The sequence below is a fragment of the Somniosus microcephalus genome, chromosome 4 (assembly GCF_052327205.1).
Source record: "Somniosus microcephalus isolate GS21.2 chromosome 4, FLI_Smic_1.0, whole genome shotgun sequence".
Lineage (NCBI taxonomy): Eukaryota > Metazoa > Chordata > Chondrichthyes > Squaliformes > Somniosidae > Somniosus > Somniosus microcephalus.
The window spans coordinates 68208728-68230280 of NC_140990.1; the positions used below are offsets into that span (position 1 = coordinate 68208728).

The 21553-nt window shown below is 49.0% G+C and overlaps 1 pseudogene; it reads left to right on the forward strand.

Annotated features, from left to right (window-relative positions):
* Positions 1-21553, forward strand: part of LOC147119130 (uncharacterized) — a 202248-nt pseudogene that overhangs the window by 60643 nt on the left and 120052 nt on the right.

Consider the following 21553-nt stretch of genomic DNA (forward strand, 5'->3'; position numbering starts at 1 on the left):
TTCCTCTCCTCTAACCCAAGAGTTGAAGAGGCTAGCGCGTGCGCTGTAGGGGGCAGTGTGTGCGTCTTGGATTTCCTCTGTTTTGGGGGATTTGCGCATGTCTAAAGGCCTCCGGTCTTTACGCTTGTAAAAAGCACACATAAGTATTTATTTTTTACAGGTAAGTGGTGTTTTAGTGTAATTAAGAATTTTTTTTTCCACAGGTTTATTATTTTAAAGAATCTATAATAAGGTAAGTTTAGTTTTAGACCCTTTTTATTAAAAATTTATTTTTTTCAAAAAGAAAATTGTATAAATTATTTTTTTAAACTTATTTATACTTAATTTAATGATTGGGATGTTTTTTAATTTTTTATTTAAAGTTTAAATAGTGTTTTGGGCCCCCGTAGTTTTCATGAGTTTGACAGTTCTTACTGTCAAACTCATGAATGAACCTTCCCCTCCCCTGATTGGTTGTACAGTGCTCACCTGATCCCAGCCGGCACATAGCACTAACTACGCCGCTGGATCAGGTAAGCACTGCGCGCTGACATCTGAACCGGGCCTGTGACAGGAAATGCAAGCAGGCCCGGGCTTCAGATGTCAGCGCGCAGGGTGAGTGCAGATCGGGGGCTTGCACCCGCGGCAAGCCCCCGACACCAAGTTCTGGGCCATTACAATTCCTCCCCTTTTAGATTAACAGTACCATAACACTCATTTAACAATTAAATATCAAACTAATTACAATGAACACTTTTAACATGCAACATTAGCTGAAAATAGTCTATTTATATATTCAGTATTTGGGGAGGCCTCCTGATCCTTTCTGGATAGCGCCTTTCCCGAGTGTCTTACTCTTGGTGCGGAGGTGATTCTGGCCCCCTGTCGTCGGTTGGTTCATCAGCTTCCGATGCTACTCTTTCTGGGGTAGATGCGACCTGTACGTCGGGTTCATCACCAGGTACGTATGGGTGAGGCATGGGGTTGACTTGTTCCTGTGATTCTAGGATCTGGTCAGCATGGCGTCTCACGATGCTCTCCCCAACGTCCACTGTGTACATTAGTGGGCCCTGCCGTGTGCATATCGTTCCTGGCTGCCATTTCTCTGTTCGGTAGTTGCGGGCCAAGACTGGTTGCCCTACATTGAAGCTCCTTGTTGGCTTCTCATGGATGTGCTGGAATTGCTTACTCTCAACATCTCTTCGTACGTTTGGTCTGAGCAAATCCAGGTGAGATCTTAACCTTTGGTTAAAGAACATCATGGCTGGGGCCTGGTTGGTGACTGCATGTGTCGCATTCCGGTAGGCGAACAGGAAATTGTCCACCTTGTGCTGCAGCGGAATGTTGTCATTGTACATAGCCTTTATTGCCTTCTTAAAGGTTTGGACGAACCTCTCAGCCAATCCATTTGTGGCTGGATGATATGCGGCGGATGTGTAATGCCTTACCCCATTCTTTTTCAAGAACCTCCGGAAATCTTCGGACACAAACTGTGGTCCGTTGTCGGAGCAAATCTGTTCTGGCAAGCCATTCCTGGCAAAAATGGTCCGTAGGACTGCAATAGTTTTCTCCGTGGTGGTGGAGGACATTTTGATGACCTCAGGCCATTTCGAGTGCGCATCCACGGCTATTAAAAACATTGAGTCCATGAATGGACCAGCAAAATCAATATGCACCCGTTGGCATGGAGATGAGGGCCACTCCCATGGGTGTAGAGGGGCCTGTGGTGGTGCATTTTGGACTTTCTGGCATCCTGAGCAGCTTTTGGCCAGGTCCTCAATTTGTTTATCGATTCCCGGCCACCACACATAAGCCCTGGCTAGGCTTTTCATTTTTACCCCTCCCAGATGACCCTCATGAAGCTCATTGAGCACTCTATCCCTTAACTTGGGTGGAATTACCACTCGGGATCCACACATCAAGGTCCCCCGGCACACTGACAGCTGTTCTCTCCTTGTCGAGAATGCTGGCAACAGTGAATCGCCATGTGCTGGCCATCCCTTCACCGTCAAATCATATACCCGAGACAGTGTCGGGTCATTTTGGGTTTCCTTTTCGATACAAGCGTTAGGTACCGGTAGGTATTCAACTATAGTCGAATGGAATATTTTGACAGGATCCACTGCTGGTGCTTCCTCCGCAGTAGGCAGTGGCAGGCGTGATAGCCCATCAGCATTTCCATGCTGTTTCGTGCCCTTATATTCAATCTCATAGTAGTGCGCCCCTAGAAAAAGTGACCATCTTTGTAGTCATTGCGCAGTCATCACCGGAACGCCCTTCTTCGGATTAAAAATGGAGACAAGAGGCTGATGATCAGTCAGCAATGTGAATTTCTGCCCGTGCAGACAGTGATTGAACTTTTTCACTCCCCACACTAGGCTGAGGGCCTCCATGTCAATCTGGGCATAGTTACGCTCGGCTGAGGTTAGTGATCATGACGCAAAGGCTATTTGCCTCTCTGAGCCATCCGAGAATTTGTGCGACAGCACCGCTCCAATGCCGTAGGGTGACGCATCACATGCCAACCGAATTGGTAATGCTGGATTGTAATGGGCCAATACCTCTTTCGATGTGATTAGTGTTTTGCTTTTCTGGAAAGCTCATCTACATTCGTCACTCCACTTCCATGGCACCCCAGTTTGCAGTAGGGTGTTCAGTGGGTGTAGTATTGTAGACAAATTTGGCAAGAACTTATGGTAGTAGTTTACCAGCCCGAGGAACGACCTCAGTTGTGACACATTTTCCGGTGCTGGAGCCTTGACTACTGCCTCAATCTTCTCTGGGGACTTATGTAACCCCTCTTTATCGATAACGTGGCCACAATACGAGATCTGTTTTCTAAAAAACTCGCATTTGGGACGGTTAGCTCGGAGCCCATATTCCTGCAATCTAGTGAGCACCTGCTCCAGGTTGGCAAGGTGATCACTGTCATTTTCGCCCCTGACCAGGATGTCGTCCAAATAACACTGGGTCCCTGGGATCCCTTGCAGGACTTGTTCCATTGCCCTCTGCCAAATAGGCGGAGCTGATGCTACCCCGAATACCAGCCAGTTGTATTGGTAGAGACCTTTATGGGTGTTGATTGAGAGGTATTTTTTTTGATGCTTCTTCTACCTCCATTTGCAGATACGCCTGGGCCAGATCAATCTTAGTGAAGCATTTCCCTCCAGATAGCGAGGCGAAAATATCTTCAATCCGAGGAAGTGGATATTGTACGGTGTGAAGGACCGGGTTCACTGTTACCTTAAAGTCCCCACAGATGCGAACCTTCCTTGGTTCCCCAGGCGTGCTGCTCAATGACTTTTTCATCACAGGGACGATGGGTGGAGCCCACTCGCTCCAGTCTACCTTGGACAGTACACCTGAACGTTCCAGACTCTCCAGCTCTGCTTTGACGGCTGGGCGGATCGCATAAGGTACCGGTCTGGCCTTAAAAAATTTTGGGCTTGCGTTTTCTTCAATTTTAATCGTCACTGTCATGCCTTTTAGTGTTCCGAGTCCTTGCTGGAACACTTCTTTTGTGTCAGTTAGGATCTTTGACAGTCGCCCAGGTGTGACGTCGTCATCCTTTTTGTCAGCCACAGTCAATGTCTGTATGGAATGCCAATCCAGTTGTATTTTCCGGATCCATTCACATCCCAGTAATGGTGGTCCTCCATCTTGCAATACATACAGGTCTAGTTTTGGTGTTTCCTTACCGTTATATATAACGGTCACCCTTATTTTTCCTTTGGGGTAGACTTTTTGCCCCGTGTACGTCTTCAAAATAATTTGTGTGTCTCTCAAGGGTATGTGTGAGAATAGCCGCTCGTAGTCCCGTCGGTTTATGACTGTTAGGGCTGATCCTGTGTCCAATTCCATCTTTACCTGGACTCCTGCTATCTTGAGAGTGACCCAAATGGTTCAGTGATCCTCCGTTGTGATCACATTATGCAGTCTCAGACAACTCAGTTCCCTGCTTTCTGAGTCGTTATCACTCTTTTGTTCGTCTGAACTATTCTCCGTCATCTTATGTACCTTCTTGTACTTTCCTTTGGTAGGTTTCTTATTGCTGGTTTTCTTTCTCGACCTGCAGACTCGTGCTATGTGTCCTACTTTTCCACACTGTCTGCACACTTTGTTTTTGAACCAGCAATCATTCTGGTCGTGTGTTGTTCTGCCGCAGCGATAGCACTTCTCTGTTCCATATGACATTTCGTTTGTGCCATATTCTTGCGGTCTCTGTTGTATCTCTACAGTGCCCCGTGCTGCTGCTTCATGTGATACCGCAATGCTGAAAGCCTTTTCCAGCATAAGGTCCCTTTCAGATAAAAGCCGTTTCTGGGTTCCTTCACTTTGAAGCCCACACACAAACTTGTCCCTTAAGGTATCGGCCAGTCCCGCTCCAAACTGGCAGTGTTTTGATAGTTTGCGCAGTTCTGTTAAATAATCAGCATTGTTTTCATCCTTATGCTGGTTCCGTTTGTGAAACTTGAATCTTTCTGCTATCAGCAGCGGTGTGGGGTTTAAATGTTCCTGTAATATCGTTACTATGTCTTCAAAACTCTTTTCCATTGGCTTCGTTGGGGTTACTAAATTTCGTAATAACCCATACGTCTTTGCACCCATTAAATTTAACAATACCGATGCTTTCTTGTCATCTGACACCTCATTTGCCTTGCAGTATACCTCTATTCGTTCGACATATGTAGTCCAATCTTCGACTTCATTGTCAAATGCGGTGATACTGCCACTCTTCGGCATTTTGGGTGTGGTTTAAAATGGCGTCTCCCAATGGCTTAAAATGGCATCTCCCACGCTTTCCTTCCTCCCCCGCTGCTGCCAACGCCACACTCGGCGGTCCTCGTGGCAATGGCGGTGCCTCGCGGGTTTCTTCGCGTCTCTCTCTCCCTCTCTCCGATGCTGCTCGGCCCCTGAACACCGGCTGCGCCCTGTGCGCTCTGCCCTCTCTCTCTCTCTCTCTCCCCCGTCGACACTGCTCGGCCCTTTGCTGTGCCGCTCGGTCGGGCTCTAGCCCGCCGCTGTCCGGGAAGGGTCTGCGCACTACCTGTTGCCAGCCCGTTTCACTGGACCACCTCGACTGGAAAGCCAAGCCTGGCTCTCGACAGCCTCCCCCGCAATTCTCGAGTCTCTGCTGGATGACTGGGCGGTTGCCCGTGGTCGACGCCCGAGTTTCTGGCCTTGACCTCCAATCCACTGATCTCCAGGAACGAATCCCCGGGAGGTGATGCAGAGTTGCAGGTAGGTTCGAACTTGCCTCGTCGTCAATGTTGTGTCTGAGTATAATAAGATACAGACTGCAGCAGAAACGGTACAACAGGTGTTTACTCAACGTGGCTCACAGTTGAACTGACTGTACAGATTACTACTCAGTGCTATATACAGGTGTGGTCACTGCCGGTACTACAGTATACATGAGCTGTAAAAAGTAGTTCCCCCCCTTAAAGGTATATACATTACAGTAGGGAGTCAAAAATTGTTAGGACTAATAAGACAACATAGGGACAAACATGGAAATTCCTCATTGGATTAGGATAATTTCCCATGTACTGGTCATATCCCAACTTGTAGTAATGATGTGCTTACTATTCTACACCTGCTACCTGAAACACCTAAAGTCCAATGCCCAATCACATTTAAATATGATCACAGCCCAGAACACGTTAGAGTTACATAAACGGAAGAAAAATAATCCATATGTAAGATTTTAGTTTTGAGGGGTCAGCAAATGCCTCGCCCTCAAGGTAGGGGATATGTCGGATAGGGTGTACCTGTAGGATTTAGTAAACATTATTAAGATTCGATAACCATTTTTAGATAACTATATGTGAAATTGTATGTTAAGATCCTAAAAGCCTGTATAAAATGGAGAATGGCTGAGAGCAAAGCAGGATGGAATTATGCCAACCTGTTTAAAATTACTGAAGTAATGGAATGTTGTGCTAAGTTTATGGAGACGAGGAATTCAGCAATATTATGCTTAAAGAGATAAAAACTAGAGAGATAGATAAGAGTTGGAGACATCCTTCATTGGTCCAGCTATAGGATGGACAGACTGTTCTGTCAACATTCGAGGAAGTGTTCTGTGAAAAGTGAACATCTGAGATAAGGGTGCTTTGTAATGCATGGAGAAAAGGTCAGAAGGATCAAACAAGGTCATAAGATGGGTAACGAGGGAGCAAGACTTTTTACCAGGTGTTAGAGGGTTAATTACTGCCACGTCGGCAAAACGAGAGGGAAAAGGGGTATAAAGGTACAGGTTTTGAACATCGAAAGCAGCGCACTGTGTAACCAGAGATTGATAGGAGCTTCGGTCAACAGAACACAGCAAGATCCCAAGGAAGTGCGCATGGGTCAACGGAACACAGCAAGATACATCAGGAAACTTGCGCCGCGCTCACTCGGAAGGAACGCCGGGGTTTGAACGAACAGACTGTGACTATCTTCTTGTTAAGTACTACTTCTTTGTACCGGATGTTTAATAAACCTGTTTTACTGATACACAATATCCCTGTACCCAGAGTGGTTTGTGTAGTCACAGGCTGTTTTACTGATACACAATATACCTGTACCCAGAGTGGTTTGTGTAGTCACAGACTGTTTTACTGATACACAATATACCTGTACCCAGAGTGGTTTGTGTAGTCACAGACTGTTTTACTGATACACAATATACCTGTACCCAGAGTGGTTTGTGTAGTCACAGGCTGTTTTACTGACACACAAGATACCTGTACCAAGAGTGGTTTGTGTAGTCACGGACCGTTTTACTGATACACAATATACCTGTACCCAGAGTGGTTTGTGTAGTCACGGACACATTATTATAAGAGCTTTTGAAAGCTACATCAGTCATCGGGAAAATGCTGGAATCCATTGTTAAGGAAGTGGTATCAAGTCACTTAGAAAATCCTAACATGATTAGGCAGAGTCAACATGGTTTTATGAAAAGGAAATCCTGTTTGACAAATTTATTAGAGTTTTTTGAGGATGTAACTAGCAGGGTAGATAGAGGGGAACCAGTGGATGTAGTATATCTGGATTTCCAAAAGGCATTCGATAAGGTGCCACATAAATGGTTATTACACAAGATTAGGGCTCATGGGGTTGGGGTAATATAGTAGCATGGATAGAGGATTGGTTAACGGACTGAAAACAGAGAGCAGGGATAAACAGATCTTTTTCAGGTTGGCAGGCTGTATCTAGTGGGGTGCCGCGTGGATCAGTGTTGGGGCCTCAGCTATTTACAATCTATACTAATGACCTAGATGAAGGGACCGAGTGTAATGTATCCAAGTTTGCTGATGATACAAAGCTAAGTGGAACAGTAAGCTGTGAGGAGCCTTTGGACGTTCTGCCAATCACCTTAAATGTGTCCTCTGGTTCGCGAACCTTTCGCCAATGGGAACAGTTTCTGTCTATCTACTCTGTCCAGACCCCCTCACAATTTTGAACACCTCCATCAAATCTCCTCTCAACCTTCTCTGCTCGAAGGAGAACAATCCCAGCTTCTCCAGTCTTTCCACATAGCTGAAGTCCCTCATCCCTGGTACCATTCTGGTCATTGTCGCCTTAACTTTCTCTGCTCTAAGGAGAACAATCCCAGCTTCTCCAGTCTCTCCACATAACTGAAGTCCCTCATCCCTGGTACCATTCTGGTAAATCTTTTCTGCAGCCTCTCTAAGGTCTTCACATTCTTCCTAAAGTGCGGTGCCCAGAATTGGACACAATAAGAAAGAAAGAAAGACTTGCATTTATAAGAACATAAGAAATAGGAGCAGGAGTCGGCCCCTCGAGCCTGCTCCGCCATTCAATGAGATCATGGCTGATCTTCTGCCTCAAACTCCATTCACCGGCCCTATCGCCATATCCCTTGATGCCCTTACTAGTCAGACATCTATCGACTTCTGTTTTGAATATACCCAATGACTGAGCCTCCACAGCATTCTGGGGTAGAGAATTCCAAAGATTCACCACCCTCTGTGTGAAGAAATTTCTTCTCATCTCAGCCTGAATGACCGACCCTTTATCCTGAGGCTGTGGCCCCTGGTTCTAGACTCCTCAGCCAATGGAAACATTCTCCCAGCATCCACCCTATCAAGCCCTGTAATAATTTTGTATGCTTCAATGAGATCCCCTCTCATTCTTCTGAATTCAAGAGAATACAGGCCTAGTTTACTCAATCTCTTCTCATACGACAGTCCCGCCATCCCAGGAATCAATCTCGTGAACTTTTGTTGCACTCCCTCTATGGCAAGTATATCCTTCCTGAGGTAAGGAGACCAAAATTGTACACAGTACTCCAGGTGTGGTCTCACCAAGGCCCTATATAATTGGAGGCAGCATTGATGGTACCTCTCCAGTGCTTTGAGGTGCACTGGAGAGGTACCGCCAACACTGCTTCCGCAAGATCCTGCAAATTCATTGGCAGGATAGACGCACCAATGTCAGTGTTCTCGCTCAGGCCAACATCCCCAGCATTGAAGCTTTGACCACGCTCGATCAGCTCCGATGGACGGGTCACATTGTCCGCATGCCCGATACGAGGCTCCCAAAAGAAGCGCTCTGCTCGGAGCTCCGGCACGGCAAGAGAGCCCCAGGTGGGCAGAGGAAACGCTTCAAGGACACCCTCAAAGCCTCCTTGAAAAGGTGCAACATCCCCACCGACACCTGGGAATCCCTGGCCCAAGACCGCACAAAGTGGAGAAGAAGCATCCGGGAAGGCGCCGAACACCTCAAGTGTCTTCACCGGGAGCAAGGGGAAGCCAAGCACAAGGAGCGCACGTCAACCCAAGCACCCCACCGACCTGCCTCTTCAACCACCATCTGCCCCACCTGTGTGAACTCATCAGTCACCTGAGAACTCATTTTTAATGTGTAAGCAAGTTATCCTCGGTTCCGAGGGACTGCCTAAGAAGATATAATTGGAGTAAGACTTCTTTACTCCTGTACTCAAATCCTCTTGTAATGAAGGCCAGCAAACCATTTGCCTTCTTAACCGCCATTCATGACCAACGAACGTCCCAAAGCGCTTTACAGCCAATGAAATACTTTTAAAGTGTAGTCACTGTTGTAATGTGGGAAACGCAGCAGCCAATTTGCGCACAGCAAGCTTCGACAAACAGCAACGTGAAAAGGGCCAGATAATCTGTTTTTTCGTCATGTTGATTGAGGGATAAATATTGGGCTCAAATAACACCTTCAAAATAGTCCCACCTGTGGTGTATGTGCCTTTAAGAGCAATTATGGTGTATGTGCCTTTAAGAGCCCCAGGTGTGCGTAATGCCGGTAATTGCCACTTGGGCTATATAAGCCTGTGTATTGTGTATATCCTTTAGAAACCCCCCCAGACTTGCTTAGTAAATACCTATGAACCAACTCCTGTCTTCAGTGTCTTTATCTACACACGGACACGACAGTGGCGACGAAGTGGAAACGGACTTACCTGCAATTCGGCAGCACCTCAAGGACATCGATTACTCCAGCGTCCAGAAGACTCAAGGAAGTAAGAGAAACTGTGGTTTCACCAGCTGGCCAAGCTGGTGACAGGTACTGCGCTAATCCTTCCTGGGCGTCAGGCTGGAGCTCCAGCGGCGGGCTCTACAGCTGAGACAGGCAGCGAAATCGGAGGCAAGCAATAACGGACTGGGAGGGTGCACTCGGGAGACGGCCGGCGCGGCAAGCAGGTCAGCGTTTAGACCTCCGTCGGGAACGAGTCTCCAACAGTGAATAAACGGAAACCACAGTAAAACAGCGTTGTTATCGGTAGCAGCGGCGGGAAAGCGCGGGAAGCGCCATATCGTTGCTACAGAGAGAAAAAAAAAAGCGCGGGAAGCGCCATATCTTTTCTGAAATGCCTAAATCTGGTAATATTGAGGCTTTTGATGGCGAAATAGAAGATTGGACCACATACGTGGAAAGAGTAGAGGTTTATTGCACTGCAAATGGAATAACAGATGAAAAAAAAGTTTCAGTACTTCTGAACTTAATGGGCGCGAAGACATACGGGCTGTTACGAAATTTAATCACTCCAGCCAAACCAAAGGACAAGACTTTTAAAGAAATTGTTGATACCCTGCAGGAGCATTTAAACCCAACACCGCTGCTGATAGCGGAACGATTCAAGTTCTTCAAGAGAAATCAACACAAGAATGAAAGTAACGCTGATTACCTAAACGAATTAAGAAAGCTATCAAAGTACTGCCAATTCAGAGCAGGACTATCGGATTATCTTCGAGACAAATTTGTTTGCGGTCTCTTAAGTGAAGGAACACAAAAAAGACTGCTTTCTGAAAAAGATTTAACATTGGACAAAGCTTTCAGTATGGCTGTATCATACGAAGCAGCAGCAAAAGGAGCTGCAGAGATACAACAAGAGACACAGGACTTCGGCACCCATAAAATGACACAGGAGTTCGGAAGATGTTATCGCTGCGGCAGATCCACCCATAACCAGAGGGACTGCTGGTTCAAGGGCAAAGCATGCAGGCAATGTGGTAAGATTGGACACATTGCACGGGTATGCCAATCTGGACAAAATAAATCCACTGACAGAAAACAAAAAATCAATAAAGAAAAGTACAGGAAGGTACAAATGATGACGGACAATAGCTCCGAAGACCAGAATAGCGATAGCGACTCCGGAAGCAAGAGACTAAGCTGTCTCAAATTACATAATGTACTTGCCAAAGAGGATTACCAAACCATTTGGGTTACCCTCACAATAGCAGGGTCCCCAGTTAAAATGGAGCTAGATACAGGATCAGCTCTAACCGTAATAAATCGACGAGATTACGAGAGGCTATTTTCGCATATACCTCTAAAAGACACATCCATTATCTTAAAAACATATACGGGGCAGAAAGTCTACCCCAAAGGAAAAATAAGGGTACCTGTGGTATACAACGGCAAAGAAATACAAAAGTTGTATTTATACATTCTACAAGATGGTGGTCCACCGTTGTTGGGACGTGAATGGATAAGGAAGATACGTTTAGACTGGCACTCCATTCAGGCACTGACGGTGACCAGTAAGAAAAAAAACAATGATGACATCATACCTGAACGATTAAAAGACATCTTGGCCAACGCCAAAGAAGTGTTTCAAGAGAAACTAGGAACCTTGAAAGGCATCACCGCCTCAATAAAAGTGGAAGATACAGCAATTCCAAAATTTTTTAAGGCAAGACCGGTGCCATACGCAATACGTCCGGCAGTCGAGGCAGAGCTGAAGAATTTGGAAAAGGCAGGCATATTGTCCAAAATAGATTGGAGCGAATGGGCAACACCCATTGTTCCAGTCATGAAAAAAACATTGAAAAATAACTCTGAGGAACAGAAAAAAATTCGCATCTGTGGGGACTTTAAGGTGACTGTAAACCCGGTCCTTCACACGGTACAGTATCCTCTTCCGAGGATAGAAGATATTTTTGCCTCACTATCCGGAGGGAAACGTTTCACAAAAATTGACTTGGCACAAGCATATCTACAGATGGAGGTTGAGGAGACCTCTAAAAAGTATCTCACAATAAACACACACAAAGGCCTGTACCAGTACAATCGACTGGTTTTTGGAATAGCATCAGCTCCAGCTATCTGGCAAAGAGCTATGGAGCAAGTCCTGCAAGGGATTCCGGGGACTCAATGCTACCTAGACGACATCCTTATAACAGGAGAAAACGACAACGAGCACCTTGCCAATTTGGAGCAGGTGCTCACTAGGCTGAAAGAACGGGGCCTACGAGCAAATCGCCCCAAGTGCGAATTTTTCCAAAATCAGATATCATATTGTGGCCACATAATTAATAAGGAAGGGTTGCATAAGTCACCTGAAAAAATTGAAGCAGTTATAAAAGCCCCAGCACCTGAAAATGTTTCACAATTAAGGTCATTCCTGGGATTAATAAATTACTATCATAAATTTTTACCGAACTTATCAACTATTCTACACCCTCTTAATGATCTTCTACAGACAGGAGTGATTTGGAAATGGAACGAAGACTGTAAACGTGCCTTCCATAAATGTAAAGACTTAATCACATCCGAGAAAATTTTGGCTCATTACAACCCATCACTACCAATCAGACTGGCGTGCGATGCATCCCCTTACGGCATAGGAGCGGTATTGTCCCATAGATTCCCTGATGGCTCGGAACAGCCGATAGCTTTTGCGTCACGCTCATTGAACTCAGCTGAGCGTAACTATGCCCAGATAGACAGGGAAGCACTCAGCCTGGTATGGGGAGTGAAGAAATTCAACCATTACCTACACGGACAAAAATTTACCTTGCTGACTGACCATCAACCCCTCATCTCCATATTCAACCCTAAAAAAGGTGTCCCCATTATGACGGCACAAAGACTACAGAGGTGGTCCCTTTTTCTAGGGGCACACCAATACAACATTGAATACAAAGGGTCAAAACAGCATGGGAATGCTGACGGTTTATCACGCCTACCGTTGCCAACGATAGAAGAGGCACCTACAGTAGACCCAGTAGAGATATTCCACTCTACCATAGTGGAATGTCTACCGGTGACAAATTCTGCCATTGAAAGGGAGACAAGAAATGACCCTACTCTCTCACGGGTCTACGATTTAACAGTGAAGGGATGGCCAGCACATGGCGAACCACTGTTGCCAGCATTCTCGCAAAGAAGAGAACAGCTGTCAGTGTGCCGAGGAACCTTGATGTGTGGATCCAGAGTGGTGATTCCACCCAAACTCCAGGATAAAGTGCTAAAGGAGCTTCACGAGGGGCATCTGGGTGGAGTGAAAATGAAGAACCTAGCTCGGGCGTTTGTATGGTGGCCAGGTATCGATGGAGACATCGAAGACATGACCAAGAGCTGCCTAGGATGCCAGAAGGTCCAAAATGCTCCGCCACAGGCCCCTCTACATCCATGGGAGTGGCCCTCATCTCCCTGGCAAAGGGTGCACATCGACTTTGCTGGTCCATTTATGGACTCAATGTTCTTAATCGCAGTTGATGCACACTCCAAGTGGCCGGAGGTAATAAAGATGTCCTCCACCACCACGGAAAAAACCATCACAGTATTAAGGACCATATTTGCCAGGAATGGGCTGCCGGAGCAGATATGTTCTGATAATGGACCGCAATTTGTGTCCGAAGAATTCAGAAAGTTCTTAAAGAACAATGGGGTAAAGCACTACACGTCCGCCCCATACCATCCCGCCACCAATGGATTGGCTGAAAGGTTTGTCCAGACCTTCAAGAAGGCCATCAAGGCCATGGGTAATGAAGACATAAAACTTCAGCACAAGGTGGATAACTTCTTATTTGCATATAGGAATGCAACGCATATGGTTACTAACCAAACTCCCGCCATGATGTTCTACAATAGAAACCTAAGATGCCGGCTGGATTTGGTCAAGCCCAACATCCGAAGGGACGTGGAGAACTGGCAGTTTCAGGGCATGAATGAAAGGCCAACTAGGGCCTTCCAGATAGGCCAACCGGTTTTGGCCCGGGACTACCGTACCGAGAAATGGCAGCCTGGAACTATCTGCACACGATTAGGACCACTGATGTATACCGTGGACATCGGAGACAGCATAATAAGGCGCCATGCTGACCAAATCATCAAGTCATCCGAAAAGGGACAACCTACACCACCACTCTATACATCTAACGATGAAGTAGAGATACCCATATCTACCTCCGATCCGGTGATACTGGAGCCCGATGAACCCGACACTGGCCTTCAAGCCGAATCAGCCTTGCCAGAAGAACCTACTACACCACCAGAAACTACTACACCCCCGAGGCGTTATCCGGACCGAGTCAGGAAGCCTCCTGAGAGACTAACTTATAATTAATTAATACAGCAATGTATATTATTTTGCATATAACATGTAATTAATAATTACTTAAAATATGATGTACTAGTTAGCTAGAAGGGGAGGAATTGTGGTGTATGTGCCTTTAAGAGCAATTATGGTGTATGTGCCTTTAAGAGCCCCAGGTGTGCGTAATGCCGGTAATTGCCACTTGGGCTATATAAGCCTGTGTATTGTGTATATCCTTTAGAACCCCCCCCACCCCCCAGACTTGCTTAGTAAATACCTATGAACCAACTCCTGTCTTCAGTGTCTTTATCTACACACGGACACTACACCGCCTGAGGGGGCAGACGGGGGCCTCGGTTTAACGTCTCATCCGTAAGACTGCACCTCCGACACTGCAGCGCTCCTTCATTACTGCCCCTCCGACAATGCAGCTCTCCCACAGCATTGCTTCCCCCGACAGTACGGCGCTCCCGCAGTACTGCCCCTCCGATGGAGCAGCGCTCCCTGAGCACTGCCCTTCCACCAGTGTGGCGGTCCCTCAGAACTGACCCTACGACAGTGCAGTGCTCCCTCAGTACTGCCCCTCCCACAGTGCTGCGCTCCCTCAGTACTGCCCCTCCAACAGTGCGGCGCTCCCTCGGTACTGCCCCTCCGACAGTGCGGCGCTCCCCCAACACTGCCCCTCTGACAGTGCGGTGCTCCCCCAACACTGCCCCTCCGACAGTGCGGCGCTCCCTCGGTACTGCCCCTCTGACAGTGCGGCGCTCCCTCAGTACTGCCCCTCTGACAGTGCGGCGCTCCCTCAGCACTGCCCCTCCGACAGTGCGGCGCTCCCTCAGCACTGCCCCTCCGACAGTGCGGCGCTCCCTCAGCACTGCCCCTCCGACAGTGCGGCGCTCCCTCAGTACTGCCCCTCTGACAGTGCGGAGCTCCCTCAGTACTGCCCCTCCGACAGTGCAGTGCTCCCTCAGTACTGCCCCTCCAACAGTGCGGCGCTCCCTCAGTACTGCCCCTCCGACAGTGCAGTGCTCCCTCAGTACTGCCCCTCCGACAGTGCGACGCTCCCTCGGTACTGCCCCGCCGACAATGCGGCGCTCCCTCAGTACTGCCCCTCCGACAGTGCGGCGCTCCCTCAGTACTGCCCCTCCGACAGTGCGGCGCTCCCTCAGTACTGCCCCTCCGACAGTGCAGTGCTCCCTCAGTACTGCCCCTCCGACAGTGCGGCGCTCCCTCAGTACTGCCCCGCCGACAATGCGGCGCTCCCTCAGTACTGCCCCTCCGACAGTGCGGCGCTCCCTCAGTACTGCCCCTCCGACAGTGCGGCGCTCCCTCAGTACTGCCCCTCCGACAGTGCGGCGCTCCCTCAGTACTGCCCCTCCGACAGTGCAGTGCTCCCTCAGTACTGCCCCTCCGACAGTGCGGCGCTCCCTCAGTACTGCCCCTCCGACAATGCGGCGCTCCCTCAGTACTGCCCCTCCGACAGTGCGGCGCTCCCTCAGTACTGCCCCTCCGACAATGCGGCGCTCCCTCAGTACTGCCCCTCCGACAGTGCGGCGCTCCCTCAGTACTGCCCCTCTGACAGTGCGGCACTCCCTCAGTACTGCCCCTCCGACAATGCGGCGCTCCCTCAGTACTGCCCCTCCGACAGTGCGGCGCTCCCTCAGTACTGCCCCTCCGACAGTGCGGAGCTCCCTCAGTACTGCCCCTCTGACAGTGCGGCGCTCCCTCAGTACTGCCCCTCCGACAGTGCAGCGCTCCCTCAGTACTGCCCCTCCGACAGTGCAGTGCTCCCTCAGTACTGCCCCTCCGACAGTGCAGTGCTCCCTCAGTACTGCCCCTCCGACAGTGCAGTGCTCCCTCAGTACTGCCCCTCCGACAGTGCAGTGCTCCCTCAGTACTGCCCCTCCGACAGTGCAGTGCTCCCTCAGTACTGCCCCTCCGACAGTGCAGTGCTCCCTCAGTACTGCCCCTCCGACAGTGCAGTGCTCCCTCAGCACTGCCCCTCCGACAGTGCAGTGCTCCCTCAGCACCGCACTAGAGTGTCAGCCTCGCTTTATGTGCCTGGAGCAGGATTTGAACCCACGTCCATGGAGCGGGACTTGAACCCACAACCTTCTGACTCTGCTATCCACTGAGCCACAGCTGACTCCAGTCTTTTACACAGTTTCATCATAACTTCCTTGCTTTTTGCACTCTACGCATCTCCAAAAGCAAGGGAGTTATGATGAATTGTTGAACAGTTTTTTTTGCAGAGTGACCCAGGCTGTGTGTAGGAAACAATTGTGCATTTGAAAGAAGCTTATCTGAGGAAGGATGTTCTTGCCATGGAAGGAGTTCAGCGAAGATTCACAAGGCTGATCCCTGGGATGGCAGGAATGACATATGAGGAGAGTTTAGGTCGATTGGGCTTATACTCGCTGGAGTTTAGAAGAATGAGAGGGGATCTCATCGAAACTTATAAAATTCTGACAGGTCTGGACAAACTAGATGCAGGTAGAATGTTCCCGATTGTCGGGGAGTCCAGAACCAGTGGTCACAGTCTAAGCATAAGGGGTAAGCCATTTAGGACAGAGATGAGGAAGAATTTCTTCACCCACAGAGTGGTGAACCTGTGGAATTCTCTACCACAGAAGGCAGTTGAGGCCAAGTCTTTAAATATATTCAAGAAGGAGTTGGATATATTTCTTAGAGCTAAAGGTATCAAGGGATATGGGGAGAAGGCAGGTACGGGGTACTGAGTTTGGATGATCAGCCATGATCTCATTGAATGGTGGAGCAGGCTCGAGGGGCTGAATGGCCTACTCCATCTCCTATGCTTCTATGTAAGCTTGTATTGTGAAGCTTGTGCCCCTTTGCCAGGCCCGCTGCCTGCGGCCCCTCTCCCAGATTCCAGCCCCAGCCTTGTGCTGCTCTCACCTGGGGACAGCGCGTCACAATCGGCCCCAGCGCACCGGAGCTGGAGACCCAGGGCCCGCCCCCTTGCCGCGCCGCCATTGGTTGGAGGACCAGGCCGCCCATTTCAGTCCTCGCAGCTCAGCCCTCTTCCTATTGGTCAGTGCTCCCGTCAGTCAGAGGCCCGGGCCAACCTCCATCCACCTGAATGGGCCTCTTCCTCTGATGACGTCACAACCGGGCCCCAGCTCCGGGGAGGGAAGGTCCCGCTCCCTTGCCGCGCCGCCATTGGTTGGAGGACCAGGCCGCACAGTTCAGTCCTCCCAGCTTAGCCCTCTTTCTATTGGTCAGCGCACCCGTCAGTCAGAATCACGTTGCTCCGGCTCGGCCCAGTCCGCCACCTTGTGCGGCTCAATCCGCTCCGTTCGGCGTCCACGGAGGTCCCGACCGCCTCTCAGGTTTAGTTTTTCTCATATTTTACTTTATAATCTCCGCTACCCCCCCTCACCTCGATTTAAATCGATTCCCAAACACTTGACTTTACCCCGGCCGCTGATTCCGCCTCTTCCCTGGGCCCGGCCTTCCGTTTGCAACCGGAGGCCCCGCGCAGGCGCACTGGCAGCCTGGTGTTGTGGTGAGGCGGCCGAATGAGCATGTGCGGCCCCGCCTCTCCACATTTAAAGGGACACCCACCCCCTCCACATTTAAAGGGACACCACCCCCTCCACATTTAAAGGGACACCCACCCCCCTCCACATTTAAAGGGACACCCACCCCCCCTCCACATTTAAAGGGACTCTGTCCCCCCTCCACATTTAAAGGGACTCCCTCCACCTTCTCATGTGTTCTTCAGATTAAAGGGAGAGTGACAATTTCCCCCGGCCACCGCGCTTTAGCAAGGATGTGAAAGACCTTGAGAGCCAGCCAGTGGCTCAGTTGGGAGCACCCTTGTCTCTGAGTCAGAAAGTTGTGGGTTCACAGTCCCCACTCCAGGGACTCGAGCACATAAACCTAGGCTGACGCTCCGGGGCAGTGCCGAAGGAACGCTGCACTGTCGGAGGGGCGGTGCCCTGTCGGAGGGGCGGTACTGAGGGAGCGCTGCACTTTCGGAGGGGCGGTACTGAGGGAGCGCTGCACTTTCGGAGGGGCAGTACTGAGGGAGCACTGCACTGTCGGAAGGGCAGTACTGAGGGAGCGCCGCACTGTCGGAGGGTAGGTACTGAGGGAGTGCCGCACTGTCGGAGGGCTGTCTTTCGGATGAGATGTTCAGGTGGACATAAACGATACCAGTATTTCGAAGAAGTGCAGGAGAGTTATTTCCGGTGTCCTGGCCATTATTTATCATGCAACTTGGCTGCAGTGTTTCCACATTACAACAGCGACTACACTTCAAAAAGTACTTCATTGGCTGTAAAACCGTTGGTCGTGAAAGGCGCTGTATAAAGGCCAGTCTTTCTTTATTTTCTCTCCTGTATTTACATTAATTACTTATATAAACTTCTTTTACTGTCTCTTGCAAGGGGAGGAATCGCAGACGGGCAGCTTAACGCAAACTTCACACGAAGATCTGACAGAGTCACTTGATTCATCAGGACCTGAATATCATCGACATATGGAAGCGGAAAGCAGCAATCAGAATGTGGGCAAACTGCACACGTGTCTTGTGTGTGGACGTGGATTCAACCGAAGGTGCAGCCTGGGAAGGCACAAGTGTAACCAAAGCGAGGAAAGTCCATGCAAATGTCGTGAATGCGGGAAGGGATTCAGTTGCCTTTCCCAGCTGGAGACTCATCAACGCAGTCACTCTGTGAAATGGCCGTTCACCTGCTCCGTGTGTGGGAAGGGATTCACTCATTCAGGCTCCCTGCGGGCACACCAGCGAGTTCACACCGGGGAGAGGCCGTTCACCTGCTCCGAGTGCGGGAAGGGATTCAGTCGTTCATCCAATATGCTGACACACCAGCAAGTTCACACCGGGGAGAGGCCGTTCACCTGCTCCGTGTGCGGGAAGGGATTCACTCATTCAGGCTCCCTGCGGGCACACCAGCGAGTTCACACTGGGGAGAGACCATTCACCTGCTCCATGTGCGGGAAGGGATTCCGTCAACAATCCGCCCTGCTGATACACCGGCGAGTTCACACCGGGGAGAAGCCGTTCGCCTGCTCTCACTGTGAAAAGAGGTTTAACCAGTCTTGCCACCTGTTGATACACGAGCGTGTTCACACCGACGAGAGACCTTTTCAGTGCTCCGATTGCGAGAAAGGCTTCAGAAGATCCAGTGAACTGATACAGCACCAGCGAGTTCACACCGGGGAGAGGCCGTTCACCTGCTCCGTGTGTGGGAAGGGATTCACAATCTCCAACGCCCTGCTGATGCACCAGCTGGTTCACACTGATGAGAGGCCGTTCTCCTGCTCCGAGTGCGGGAAAGGATTCGCTCATCCCTCTTCTCTGCGGCTGCACCAGAGAGTTCACACTGACGAGTGGCCGTTCACCTGCTCCGACTGCGGGAAAGGATTCAATCGTCCCTCCACTCTGTGGGAACACCAGCTCGTTCACACTGACGAGAGGCCGTTCTCCTGCTCCGAGTGCGGGAAAGGATTCACTCGTCCTTCCTCCCTGCGGGAACACCAGAGGGTTCACACTGACGAGAGGCCTTTTAAATGTTCCGACTGCGACAAGAGTTTCAAATGCACCAAGGGCCTGGAGAAGCATCGACGCATCCACACCGGGGAGAGGCCGTTCAGCTGCTCTCACTGCGGGAAGAGGTTTACGCACTCATCCAGTCTTTGGAAACACCAGTTCACCCACACTGGGAAGATGCCGTTCCCCTGCTCAGTGTGTGAAAAGGGATTCACCAGTTCATCTCACCTGCTGAGACACCAGCGAGTTCACACCTGAGTGCACTTGTCCCATTCTGCTGTTAATCACATGAAGGACTATTCTGTGTTAATAATGGCAATTACGGGGTTGGGGGGGGGGCGGGGGCGGTTTGAAGATGCTGCTAATAACCCCAGTAACTAGGCTGGAGTTTAAGAGGGGTCAGCCTCGGCTCAGTGGGCGACACTCTCACCTCTAGAGTCAGAAGGTCATGGGTTTGAGTCCCACTCTGGAGACTTGTGCACGTAATCTAGGCTGACACTCCAGGGCAGTACTGAGGGAGAGCTGCTCTGTCAGAGGTGCCATCTTTCGGATGCGACATTAAACCGCTGCCCCGTCTGCCCTCTCAGGTGGGTGTAAAAGATCCCGTGGCCGCTCTTTTGAAAAACGGAAGGGAGAAAGGATCTCGACTTGGAAGATCAGGAAGTAGATGTGAAACTGTAATGTCGCTTGAAATGATTGTAAGACTGGATTTAACTGTGACTGTAATAATTGTGTTTTGTAGGTAACAGAGCGTGAGAAAAACCAGTACGAATCCAGTATGAGGTGATTTTGGTGGTGCCTCCTGTGTCACTACCACCACAACTACCATGCTTTACGGGTCTAACAGGACCTGTCCCATCAACCAACACGTTTTTAAGTACGAGCTGCACAGTTATGTGGCACAATTCAGACCCGACATTCCCCTATTGTTTGAGGGTTTCAGTGAGCTCATGATACGACTGAACTCCTCCCTAAAGCATTTTTTATGTTTTGGAGCAAGACAACTGGAGAATAGATATTGAAATTGAAAGCAGAAGGGACAAAACACACTGGTGGGATATTGGGCTTAATACATCAGCATGCCCTTAGGCTCGTATTATTTCACACGCTCTGGTTCTCCAACTTGTAATGATTTTGTATTTGAAATATGTAACCCATGTAGTAAAACTTTGAACTATGTAAGATCAGAAGTTTGTTTAAGATCTACCCAGTTAAACACAAATGTCACAAGGTAGGGAGTCAAAAATTGTTTGGACTAATAAGACAACATCGGGACAAACATGGAAATTCCTCATTGGATTAGGATAATTTCCCATGTACTGGTCATATCCCAACTTGTAGTAATGATGTGCTTACTATTCTACACCTGCTACCTGAAACACCTAAAGTCCAATGCCCAATCACATTTAAATATGATCACAGCCCAGAACATGTTAGAGTTACATAAACGGAAGAAAAATAATCCATATGTAAGATTTTAGTTTTGAGGGGTCGGCAAATGCCTCGCCCTCAAGGTAGGGGATATGTCGGATAGGGTGTACCTGTAGGATATAGTAAACATTATTAAGATTCAATAACCATTCAATATAACTATATAATATGTGAAATTGTATGTTAAGATCCTAAAAGCCTGTATAAAATGGAATGTTGTAATGGAATGTTGTGCTAAGCTTATGGAGATGAGGAATTCAGCAATATTATGCTTAAAGAGATAAAAACTAGAGAGATAGATAAGAGTTGGAGACATCATTCATTGGTCCAGCTATAGGATGGACAGACTGTTCTGTCAACATTCACAGAATCACAGAATCCCCACAGTGCAGATAGAGGCCATTTCTAGGAAGTGTTCTGTGATAAGTGAACATCTGAGATAAGGGTACTTTGTTATGCAGAGAGAAAAAGTCAGAAGGATCAAACAAGGTCATAAGATGGGTAACGAGGGAGCAAGACTTTTTACCAGGTGTTAGAGGGTTAATTACTGCCACGTAGGCAAAACGAGAGGGAGAAGGGGTATAAAGATACAGGTTTTGAACATCGAAAGCAGCGCACCATGTAACCAGAGATTGATTGGAGATTCGGTCAACAGAACACAGCAAGATCCCAAGGAAGCGCGCATGGGTCAACAGAACACAGCAAGATCCCAAGGAAGCGCGCATGGGTCAACAGAACACAGCAAGATACATCAGGAGACTTGCACCACGCTCACTCGGAAGGAATGCCGGGGTTTG